Genomic DNA, 13,335 nt, shown 5'->3' on the forward strand with positions numbered 1-13,335 from the left:
TTATTATTCATTACGTACAGTCTTGCGAGCAAAGTTGACACACATTTATAAGCATAGCCGACGAGAGTATTTTAAGATAGGTTGTAGTACAGCAAACATTTGTTACATATGTACTAGTCTAGCTATATATCTAGCACCAATGGATCGTTTTGTAGTGAGGAAAGTGCCAGAGGGACAGGCTGCCATGACAGAGGGTCAGGCTGCCACGACAGAGGGACAGGCCGCCACGATAGGGCAAGGACAGGCTTCCGAAGCGTCAACTTCGCAAAAAAGACGAAAAAGAAAATACAATGAGGAATATGTTAAATATGGATTCACAGTGACGACAGACAGAGCAGGAGAGGAGGTACCACTGTGTTTCGTATGTTCAACAATTCTCTGTAATGAAGCTATGAAGCCGTCGAAACTTACGCGGCATATGGAGACGCATCACGTCCACTTGAAGGCCAAACCCGTTGAGTACATGCAACAGATGTTGCGTGATTTCAAAGGACAGCAGGCTACCATGAGGAAGAGTGCAAAAATAAATGAAAACGCACTGAAAGCATCGTATCGTTCTCTCAGGATGGGCAAAAAGGAAGCCCATATGATTGCCGAGTGAGTCAGGCAAAATTCATTACCATGCGTCAACGCGCCGGCGAGACACTGCAGGAGAGCGCTAACCCCAAAAACAGCACCAAAAGACCCAAAAATTAAGCAAAGTAAACTATCACCGATAAACTATATTAAACTAACACCCATAAACAAGTAAAAACGGAAAAAATTTAAGTATATAACGTCGCTCTTTTCTTTCGCTCACACTCCGAAATCTCCCAGCATGCACCGGAAGAAGAAGAAGAAGAAGAAGAAGAAGAAGAAGAAGAAGAAGAAGAAGACATACTTTTTTTAATCCCTTACAGGGAAATTGCTTTTCTCTACTCTGTTGTGTTGACACACATTACACACACAGAGGATATCCATGCACAAACACAACCACATGCAGAGGAGAGGTGGCAGAGGTACCCGGCACCAAGAGAGCAGATAGAGGTTAGGTGCCTTGCTCAAGGGCACCTCGGCAGTGGCCTAGGAGGAGAACTGGCACTGGCATATTTATTTTGGTCCGGGACGTGAACCGGCGACCCTTCGGTCCCAAGAACAAGTCCCTACTGACTGAGCCACTGCCGCCCCTAGCATTGAGTTGTGTGAATATTGTCGGGAAACTCAAAATGTCATCTTGTGTGCCGCCTTTAGTCTGCGAGTTCTCCATCACTATGGCTCCCTGGATCCCTACCATACTGCCGTTGTAATAACATTTCTAGATGCAATATATAATACAGTCATACAGGAGAGACAGAGGGGGCCAGGTGATGTCAGGTTTGTACGATGATATTAGTTTCCACTGGGCTGTTCTGGTCGGGACAGATTCATCGACCACATAACTTACATATTTGCTCTTACTACCCTTTTCTCAATTTGATCAAGGAATTCTTTAGGCTGGGCTTGGGAAAGTGACTAACATTTCAATGAATGCAAAAACATAGAAAGGCTTCAAAAAAACAACTACAGCTTTGTCATTTCAGGTTTTTAAAGCAACAAAAGAACAAGGATAAAATTACCGTACAGAAAACACAACACAGTGTTATTGTGAGCTGTGGCAATCATACAATGTACTGTACTAGAGTAATCTTTCACAAAAGCATTTTTATTTGAAAATGTTTACTAGAAAATGTGTTGTATAAAGCACATCAGTGTGTTGTTGCTTTGAAAGAATAATTGAAGTGGTGCATGTGTGTTTGATTTTGTTGGAAAAAAGGAATTGTTGTTTAAGAATCGAAGTGAAATGTTAATCTAAAAGTTTATCACTGTATCAGTAAAGCAATGAGGTGGGTGATGAGCGGGTGGAGGAGGACGCTTCTTTGCTAACTGACTGACATCCCTGAGTTCAGAGGCAGGCTTTAAGTTCTCCTATTATGCTACATTTGAACAATATATTGTAGGGCCATATCTATACAAAACATGTCTGGGAAGTGTTTTGCTCAAATTACCAAACAGATCCCCCATTGTAGCATGCTTCATCCCCCTCTATTTCAGCCCTGTTCCTGAAGTGCTGATTCTGTGACTGTAGCTTTAAATGAACTGCTGCTGCTGGCCACGCCCCTTTGGAGCTGCTGCTGGCCGCGCCCCTTTGGAGCTGCTGTTGGCCACGCCCCTTTGGAGCGTCATGACCTCTCCTCTGAAGAGAGTTTTCTACCGGGAGAAACTCAGCTAAACGCTGCCGTGATTAAACGTCATATTATGTTCCAAACCACATCCAGCATTATTTCTGAAACACTTCTCAGTGTTACCACTAGAACAGAGACATGATATGTATTATATATACAACAACGCTAAGTCCCTCCTGCAGACATCCTGCTGAATACACACACACACAGAGGTGCTGTGGAGGGGATTCAGGTCTGGACTGTATATGGGGGGGACGATAGGTTGGAACGAGTCACGTGGGCGGGACGTTGCCAGGAGTTCAATGTTAAGCCAACCCACAGGACATAAGGACAGCAAATCTGGATCAGCTCGTTTGCACCCCAGTTTTTAGAGATGTGGTTAAGGAGGAAAAGAGAGAGGGTTGTATTTTCTGACACTTTTTTGAATCTCCTTACACACCGGGGACACATGTTTATGTATAAAAGACAGCAAAAAGTGAATTTTGCATAATAGTGTACCTTTAAAATAGAGTAGCAGAGAATGGGTACACACTACCATGATGTGTGAGATGTTCCAAAATAGAAATAAACAAATAGATAGAAAGCCTTTATTTTCGTTTTACAAAAAATATACAAGCAGACTTTTGTAACGCAACCCTGTCACAGTGACGACAATAATAATTATTCATAAATAATTACGAGCAATTGTGTACACAGCTATGAAGTGCATTAAAACACTTCTAAAGTGTATAAGAGTTAAGGTATTTAAAAGAGTTTTGCACTTTAAGTATCACCATTAGCAAATCTCAGAAGACCTTAGGAATCTAAAGGGGGCAAACGTCGAGAGCACGATTACAATCAGGTAAAGCTTTATTTGAGCCAAATAAATAAATAAATACAATTAAAAAATCACACCACTCAGCTCACAAACCATAACATAATAATAAAAAATACAAATAAAAAGGTAAAAAGATCAATAATAAAATATACAAATAATAACTACACTATCGCCAGCGGACGTAAATAATGCGCGTCTGCTGTGCGGAGACTGCAGTTCTCTGTACAGGACTACTGGAAGACTCCAGACTCTAGAGTCTAGAGACTTTGCACCATGCTCTGATGGTGTTTGTTATGCTTTATGAACGAGGACAACAGAGAGACATATTCTTCATGACCAAGGATTTGAAATAAAAAAGGAAATTGTCACACTTGTCACCCCCCACCCACAGTCCACACGTATTAATCCACATGATCGCAACACGTATGAAAAATGAATACAAATGTATTTATTATAAACGTCCTTTTAACAATAGTATTGTTATGTAGTGTTTGTTTCAACACGGACATGTTAGAGTGTGACACCTAGGAACGGTAGCTGTTCAGAGTTGCAAATACTATGTTGTGAGCCAGTGATGGATTGAAATAAACAGTGTAAGCAAACTGGAATATGCTTTAATCGTACATTCTGTGTCGGGTAGAGACAGGGCAGAATGAAACAGTCCTTAACTGTGGCACTGTGTATATCACAATTCAAACATGTTTAAGAAACCCCATACCCCTCAGTAAACACTGTGAAATGTTGACCTTATTTGATCATTTCAGTAAAAAGTAACGATCATATTTCTGTTTTTGATTAACACTAGAACCACGAACGGGTCAATTATACCCGCAGCTGTTTCTTGATTGTCTCTAACTTTGTTTCAATAAAATATTCAAGTCATAAATTGTCAATATAAAAGTCAGATTGAAAGAAATGGCCATTTATACCTATCAACGCCAGCAGGTAATATTTACCCCTATAGAAATGTAGTGATTTCGAGCTATTTATTTCATGTGTAAAGATAAACATGACGTGTTGCTATAGCAACGCCTGTTGTGTACTGCTGTTCCTTATAGAGCCGGTCATATTTTGAAGAGAGCCTTTTAAAATGGACAAAAGAAAGAGACTCATGAATGTACAAGAGGCATTAGCGCTGCTAAACCGTCTGAGTGAAGAAGAGTCTGATGGTGGGGAGGCGTCAGGACTGAGTGATGTGTCCTGCTGGGTTTGTTCTGCCGCTGACGGGTCATCTGACAGCGATCCAGAGCCTCCGCGGAAAGGGAAGCCGTCATTTTATTAAAGACTAGAATCCTGTGTTCTAGTACGATAAATAAAAGAGCATTGTATCTTGAAAATCCATGCATTCTAGTAGCAGGTACATTTTACGTTGGCGGTTTTAGGTATGCAGCGAACCCTGGCGGTTCTATTGTTAATATAATGAACCAGGGGTGTCAAAGGCCGGATTCGTTCAATGTTTAATGCAAAACTTGTTGAAATTAACTTATTGCACATATTAAACCTGGAACTAACAAAGCTTTAATTATTGCCTTTAAAAACAACATTAAACTTCAAATAAATGAACATTTAGTTGCATTAATTTCTTATGGCTCTATCTGCAGCTTTTCCGGAGTCATTTTTTATGATCACATTTTTCCAAAGGCCAAGAACAGCTTAAAAAAAAACATTTCCCCTTTATATATGCGAACATATACTATGCTTCCCACCTGCCTTGAAAACCCCTGTTTTCAAAGTCCACCCTTCGGTGTGTCACATTAAATATTGTGGCCGCAAGGCATTGTGGGACAGGAGGTTATAAAGGAAGTTTCAAGGTTCCTAACGGAGTGGAATGACCCGGAAGTACCTCAGTGGCAGCCATTATAAGAGATGATAGGAAAGGAGCTCTGAAACTTCCTTTATAACCCCCTTTAGCTTAGGAAACACTGGACCTTCCTTTACGAAGAGACAAGCATAAGTTTCACTTTACTTTGTTATTTCAATTCCAACCTTGGTAATGAAGAGTAGATGTCTCCCTGTTGTCTTCGTTCATAAAGCATAAAACAACACCATCAGAGAGCATGGTGCAGAGTCTCTAGAGTCTTTCAGTAGTCCTGTACAGAGAACTGTAGTCTCCCCACAGCAGACGCACATTAATAACCCCCGCTGGAGCATCATAAATACATGGGATAATGTAGGTGCAGTCGGATTCTCTTGAAGCCCGGTCGTCTTTTCCTAAGTCCTTTTGAATTCTCCTATCCACTACTCCTTAACCCCGTGATGTTTCACACAGAGTTCAAGGAATAGAGCAGAGGAAAGACGATAGGAGCAGATTTTTGGACAATTCGGTTCAACCCCTTGTCTCCCTTTGTCCTGTGCCAGTTCGTCTTGTCGAGAGAGACAGCGTGTCAAGCCAAGAACATTTGTTGTTGTTTCCCAAAGTCAAGTTTATTTAGTTCTGTTTTCGTCATACTTTGTTCTTTATCGAGGCACTCACCATTGATATGATTATTAATATGTGCTATCTTTCAAAACATTCCCAGAAGCTGTAATATTACTCATCAAAACACCAACATCTAAGAAGTAATGAATATACAATCAAAAAGCTTTTATTCATCGGGTTCAAAGTAGATAAATGAATGGCCAAACTTATATGGCCCAAAGCTAGTTTGAAACCGGTAATAATATATTATTATATTACAGACTGTCTGTCTGCCGGTGTGTTTTCATGGCTGTCAGCATCATTTGCCTCTCCCTTCATCTTATTTGTGTATAACGGTTAATTGGCTCTGTTTATATTTTGCAATGCATTGCTTCTTTTTTTTTCTTTTTTTGGCCCACACTCCTTTGCTATTCCTGCCTCTTTGTTCCTGTCAACTTATTCCATCAAATAGCCTCCCCCCCTCCTTTGCTCATCCTCCTTCCTCTCACTCCCTCTTCTCTCATGCTCTCTGAACCAAATTGTATTCTATAAATGTTAATTAGCATGCCATGGTCTGGGGGATAAGAGTAATGGTGTACATGGAGCGCTGGCGGAGAAGAATTCATTACCACGCGAGACACCTGCTAGATTATAAACAAGCAGCAAACACTGATAATGCTGCCGTTTGCCCGTCTGCCTAATGGAGAAGTTTACAAATGGACTTTTAAGGTTCACAGAGAAAAAGCTAACACAAATAGAAAAGTTTAAAAGCAAATTGTTGTTATGTTTTATTGTTTTAATTAGGGTTACTGGTTGGAGAAAAAACTGTTTGTGTTACGAAGAGAAGCAGGCTGGACCCAAATGCAGGGAAGACAAAGGGTTAAACTGAAAATACCTTTCTTTCAAGGCCCAGACAGAAACAAACAGGTCGGAACTCTCTTCCTGGATAACACATCCAAAATCAACGCAGGATCTGGGAAGTGAGGGACAAACAGAACTTAAATACAAGAACAATGATCACAAAGACAAGGCACAGGTGGGGAGGGAGGAAAAACAGAGGAGCACCAGGTGAACACAATCAGGTAATCAAACAAGAGGGGAGGGTACATTTTTCAAAATAAAACCCAGACAAATCGTGACAGTTTGTGTAAGTCGAGATAATAGTAAACAATAGAGTGGAGCAGTGTTGAGGTATTTTTGTAGGCCAACCAAGAAGTTCGCATCACATGGGCTCCTTCGACTAAAGGCTATGGGATTTTCCCATTTGATCTTGGAATTTCACAGAAAATAAGCTTTGTGTAAAACACACAATTGTGATACTTAACATGTTTTTGTTCAGCAGCAGGATAATCTCCTCATATTGATGCCACTGCACAACCGAACTACATCATGTTTGGCTGCGCATCACCATGTGTCTTTAGTCACTTGTTTTCATTTTTCTGACAGAGAAGTTGGCCATTCAGGAATGGGGTAATTACTGACCTAATTTATGTTGCAGAGCAAGCCATGAAAATAGTGTGAGCTTGTATTGACCGTATTTCAAGCTTCTTCAACCATAAACACATTCAGTAAACCATTGATGTTGAGAGGGAAAAAGACCTGCACAACGCTATAGAAGTAGTCATATAAAGTGAGTAAATGCTTGCTTTTTGTAGACTTTCGTAGGCATATATTAACCAGGCAAGCTAAAGTATACGAAAGGAGTTGTTAGTAAGGAAAATAATGTTGCAAAGCCGTAACTGCCATCAAATCATTAAGAAATTCCTGAAATGTAATTTACAAGCCTGGGGTTGAGTACATCCGGACTTGATACAAAACTTGTATCCAAGTCCAAGGCCGATCATCAGTGTGCAAGTCCGAGTCCATCAGTTCGCGATTCCGAGTCCTTGTATGCGAGAATTCATGAGTCCGAGTCCATTACTGCGTGAGACCGAGTAAAGTCACGAGTCACAAGTCCCGAAAATTGACCCTCGAGTACTCCATCTCTGATACACAGAGAGGGAATTAATGAAAGAAGCAATGAGAGGAATGGGCCAGGGCCTCTCATCAATATTTCATTTGCACTGAAAACAAAATGGGGGGGGGGGGGGGGGGGGGATCACCTGAGAATGTGCTGAAAAGCAGGGCCGTAAAACTTGCCAAGGCGAAAGTCAATATGGCGAACAGCTCCTCCACATGACCCCCTGTGAGTGTGTGGGTGGGTGGGTGGGGGGGGGTCTCAAGCACAAACACACTGCAAATCAAAGCAGTGTGCTGCAGGTGGAGCAACAACTACTACTACCCCCCCAATCTTATATTTGTGACACATGTGTAATGGAGGAACACAGTGGAATGCTGATCTCCTGATGCAGGCGGCCTGAGACTGGAGTGGGACATTCATTCAGTGACTGGGTGGTCAAATCTGTTTCAGTTTGCTCTTTACAGACATTATCGATTGTGTGATCAAACACATATTGTCTGCTGGTTCTTCCGGCTTGTGCATTACATACCTATTTACCTCAGGTAGGAGATTAACTTCTCTGTTTTTCAGGCTCTGCTGCAGCACGTATTACTGTTCAACAAGAGCACTCTATCCTGCTGCCAAGGACAGAGAAGGTCAAATAAATGTTGTGTTGATCTCTCCAGTATTCATTGAACAGTTGTTTGGTTTTGAAAACTCAAACAATTTATGTTATATTTGAACAACATATTGTAGGGCCATATCTATACAAAACATGTCTGGGAAGTGTTTTGCTCAAAATACCAAACAGATCCCCCATTGTAGCATGCCTCATCCCCCTCTATCTCAGCCCTGTTCCTGAAGTGCTGATTCTGTGACTGTAGCTTTAAATGAAGTAGCTGCTGCTGGCCACGCCCCTTTGGAGCTGCTGCTGACCACGCCCCTTTGGAGCGTCTAGATCTCTCCTCTGAAGAGAGTTTTCTACCGGGAGAAACTCAGCTAAACGCTGCCGTGATTAAACGCCACACCAGTGGCGACTGGCCAATAGAGGGCGCTAGGGCGCCGCCCCACCACTCACCTCTCACCACATTTCCTTGAATAAGACATACAAAAAATGAAATAATAAAATAAAAATATTTTGAAATATATGTATATATTTTTTTAGATGTGCAAGATAAATATTTCATAGTTAATGATGAGTAAAGTTGTTTCGGTCGTTGACATTGTCTGATTGGTGACGTATTTCCGCCCTGGGGCGCAGGAATCTTTGCCCATAGACTCTCGTTAAAAGTTGTACATGCGCAGTAGCTCCTCTTCAATACAAGAGATAGGACGATGTTGGGGCGCACCTCTCCTGCGCCCCGAGCTGAATGCAGCTGGATTTGGCGGCGGGGCTGACGTCACAGCCTTCTGTCATAAAGTATGTGTATTGTCCATGTTATATAATATATATTATTTAAATATATAGATATAGAGATATATCTAGAGATAGATATAGAGATAGATAGATAGATATTTATTATATATGTATATTGGCCATCTGTATAGTAATATAGCACATCTGTATATTTGTTCATACTACATCTGTTTATACTATGCCAATTATTCCCACCTCTTTATACTGCCCTTATCTTTACATAATCACTCTTAACTGCATATACTGTACATACTCTATATATCGCACTTGTTTCTCTTTGCACTTCTATCTATCTATCTATAATGTTGTTTTTGTTGTTTTCATTTATGTAAATACACTCGTTTGATACCTTAGTATATGTATGCATGCTTTTTTTATATATATATATATACATTTTGGAGTTATAGCCCCCCTGGAGAAAACTCCACCAGCCGCCACTGCGCCACATTATGTTCCAAACCACATCCAGCATTATTTCTGAAACAGTCTGGAGCTCAAACGTTTCTCTCTCTCGGTTTACCACAAGGACAGGACCTTTATATTACACATAGTCTCTCCAGTACAGCGTTAGCTCTGAGTGTTAGCGATGCTTGCTAATGTAAACACAGACTATAATACTTCCAAAACAGAGTGGATTCAGGTAGCCAACTGTATATAGGGGATAATAGGTTGGGATGTGTCACGTGGGGAGGACGTTGCCAGGAGTTCAATGGAAAGCCAGCCCACATTTGCCTTATGGACAGCATGTGTGTGTGTGTCTCATTCACTGTCCCTCAGGTTGTGGCATGTGTATACATATTGGGCAGCAAGGTGTGACTTTGTCTTCTTCTCCTAGGAGTAGCTTTAACTTTGAGAGGTCACTCACTTATTTGAAATCTGGGATCACATAGTTTCCCTTGTTAAAGGAACTGTTCCTCATTTCATTGAATGTTCCACACTTTAGGGGGGAGTGCATCTCTGTCTCAGTCTCACCTGTCGTACAGTGACCACAGAATCTGTCTTCTTTTGGTTGCCAGGATTTTTTGTGTCTTCCTGTTATGATTGCCAGTGTGTAGTCATTGAGCCTGTACATGGTAAGGATCTGACTCTGCTTTCTATCTCTGACAGTTCATAATCTCTTTTTAGCGCCAGGTAGCAATCTAATCTACTTTGGCTTTTAGTTTCTTCTTTCCAATGCGGTAAATAGTTTTCTTTACATTGTGTTATAATGAGTTTGACTGTGATTGGTTTTTGGAGAGCAGTGTTGTTGTGAGCCTGCTCAGAGTGGGTCTGAGAGGGGGCTATAGCCCAACCAAGAATTGTGTTAGCCCTACCGTTAGCCCTACCATAAAACCAACTAATATTAAATGAGTCAGGCCCACTTGAGGGAAATTAAACAACACAAAGGCAGATCAAGTTGATATAGATTTCAAATAAATAATTTATTAATTAAAATATAAGTCAGTAGATGTTTGCCTGCTGCGAACACGAGTGATCTTGCTGTCATCCCGCCGTACTCTTACCATCCATTCGGCTCTCAACGACACATCCACTGGAAAGCTATGGAAGCTTATAGTACGATTGTACCTCGACGATTAAGTCCACCTACTACCACCTGAAGAACATATCTAGGATTTAAGGACTAATGTCACAGCAGGATCTAGAAAAACGTGTCCATGCTTTTATCTTCAGTAGACTGGACTACTCTAATGGTGTCTTTACAGGTCTTACTAAGAAATCCATTAGAAAGCTGCAGCTGATTCAGAACGCTGCGGCTCGAGTCCTCACTAACACTAAGAGACTGGATCACATCACTCTAGTTCTGAAGTCTTTACACTAAGAGAGTGGATCACATCACTCTAGTTCTGAAGTCTTTACACTGGCTTCCTGTCTGTCAAAGAATTGATTTCAAAGTTCTGCTGCTGGTTTATAAAGCATTGAATGGCTTAGGCCCAAAATACATTTGTGATCTCCTGCTACATTATGAACCATCCAGAACTCTCAGGTCGTCTGGAACAGGTCAACTTTCTGTCCCCAGACTTAGGACTAAACAAGGAGAAGCAGCGTTCAGTTATTATGCTCCAAATATCTGGAACAAACTCCCAGAACCCTGCAGGTCAGCTGCTACTCTTACCACTTTTAAATCCAGGCTGAAAACATTTCTTTTGGCCGCTGCTTTTAATGGAACTGTTCTGATCTAACATTGCACTGTAACTTTTATTCTGCATTATAACTTTTATTCATGTATTTTATACCTGTTGTGTTTATTTTATTATCTTTGCTCTTAAAGGACTGTTTTTAAATGCCTTTTTATAAGGTGTTTATGCCGCTCTTAATGTCTTTCATGTTTGTAAAGCACTTTGATTTGCCTTGTGTTGAAAGGTGCTATATAAATAAACTTGCCTTGCCTTGCCTTGAAACGACTTAATGTAAACTTTCAATTGTTAATTTCTTATAGTTTACACAGTGTTTTCGGAGAAAGAGAGCAAGAAGGACAGAATAAAACTTTAAAAGACATCAGTATGTTTCTTGCCTTGCTTATTGGACCAGTGTAGCTACACAAACTATGCTCACAAACTCTAACCTTTATAACATTTACATTTTTAACTCAGTTATGCATTAAATACAAAAATCTTTTTAATCATATTCATGACCTAAAGAAAACATTACCTTATTAACACCCTATTGTCTAATCTAATTTTAGCCAGGGCTACACCTATTTGCATTTATTTGGGTCTTTGTGTGTGCCTTTTGTGCCTGGTTGTGGTCCCTTTACGAGTCATGGATGAGGCAATGTGTCATGTGACCATTAGATAGGAATAATAAATACATAAATACGTTTCTCTTCACCCTCTACACTGCAGACTTCACCAACAACACAGGGAGTACAGGGAGCTGACGCAGGACTTCATCCTCTGGTGCCAGAGGAACCACCTCCAGCTCAACGCAGGGAAGACCAAGAAGCTGGTGGTTGGTTTCAGACGGCGCCAACACTCTTTATTAAAAGTAAAGCTGGTAACAAAAAGGCCAGGTCACGTAAATACACAAAAGAGCTGAGGCTCTGATAACCTCAGCTCAGTGAGGTAAAGGACTGTCTGTGTGTTTGGAAAGTTCACTTTAGTCTAAGTTATCTCAGTGGGTCTCTAACGGTTTGGTCACCTTTTATGTAAACAAGTATTTCCAAGGCACACCTTGGTATGATCATTATAGTCAGAGAAGAAATGAAAAACAGATATGAAATAATTCAAATTCATAATATAGGACAATAAAACAAAAATACTGTTTAAAAGGAGAGTGTCTGGTCCCATTACTGGAGTTAATTTTGCCCCTCAAAGTGCACCAGATTGATACATTTAACTTCAACATTTAAAAATAAATCCTCCCGGGGGAGCATGCCCCCGGACCCCGTGCATTCATACGCGACTCATAAGTGCGCTCCGGTACTTAAAAATAGCACTACACCCCTGAACCTGAGCTTCAGGCTTACATTGTGTTCCAGGGAAATGTATTCCTGACAGTATGTCAGCGGTTCAAAACTACATTTAAACAAAAATTCTGCTCTACATTTAAAAAGATCAATGTAAAGCTGCTTGGCTGTATACGGTACAATCAGGGGGTTACAGTCCTTTGCAATATTCCTTTTTAATCTCTGCCTCTTAAAGAGCTCTGACACATTCAAATACTAATCCAGTGGTTGAAGTGTCAGCTGTGCAGTGACCCATGTGCTCCACACACTGACAAATGTTTCTGTTACAGCAATAATTACTACCAGAGAAAGTGCTGAATGTCAAGGCTCAAAGAAAATCAAATATTCATCATGGCAGCCACTTTATCACTGCAGTATAATTGCATTCAAATAAACTGCTCTTTAGGAACAATGTCATTTCTTCCATTTGTGTATCATCTTTAGACCCCTGCATTGTGATGAATTATTATTATCAGTCCCTACACAGGTTCTTCCCTATCTCCTCCCGCTGTTCCCTCTCTGGGTAATGAATAAAACGGACTGGGATTATCAGCTCACAGTTTGTGTTTGAAATGAGACACACTTTGTGCTGAAAATTGCCTTCATCTAGCTGCAGTTGATAATGCAGAGACAATTAAATGGCTGGAAATTGTTGCTTTTGGGGATGTCCCTCGCATGCATAGTGATGAAAGGTATTTCTAGCAAAAGAGATTGCATAGGCCTAATTTATATAAATGCAAAAAATACTAGCATTTATTTGAAATAATAAGTTAATCAGATGGTTTGCCCTGTTTTCCCAAACCCTCAGGCAAACAATCCTTGACACAATCTAAATCACAATTCAGGAGCTTCAGACAGACCAGAAGTCCAGGCTGTTAGAGGGAATGAGACAGATAAGAAGAAGAAGAAGACAAGAAGAAGAAGACATACTTTTATTAATCCCTTACAGGGAAATTGCTTTTCTCTACTCTGTTGTGTTGACACACATTAAACACACAGAGGATATACATGCACAAACACAGAGGAAATACATGCACACACAACCACATGCAGAGGAGAGGTGGCAGAGCAGAGAGGCAGCCAGGTACCCGGCGCCAAGGGAGCAGATAGAGGTTAGA

The sequence above is a fragment of the Eleginops maclovinus genome, chromosome 10 (genome assembly GCF_036324505.1).
Source record: "Eleginops maclovinus isolate JMC-PN-2008 ecotype Puerto Natales chromosome 10, JC_Emac_rtc_rv5, whole genome shotgun sequence".
In the NCBI taxonomy this organism is placed as follows: domain Eukaryota; kingdom Metazoa; phylum Chordata; class Actinopteri; order Perciformes; family Eleginopidae; genus Eleginops; species Eleginops maclovinus.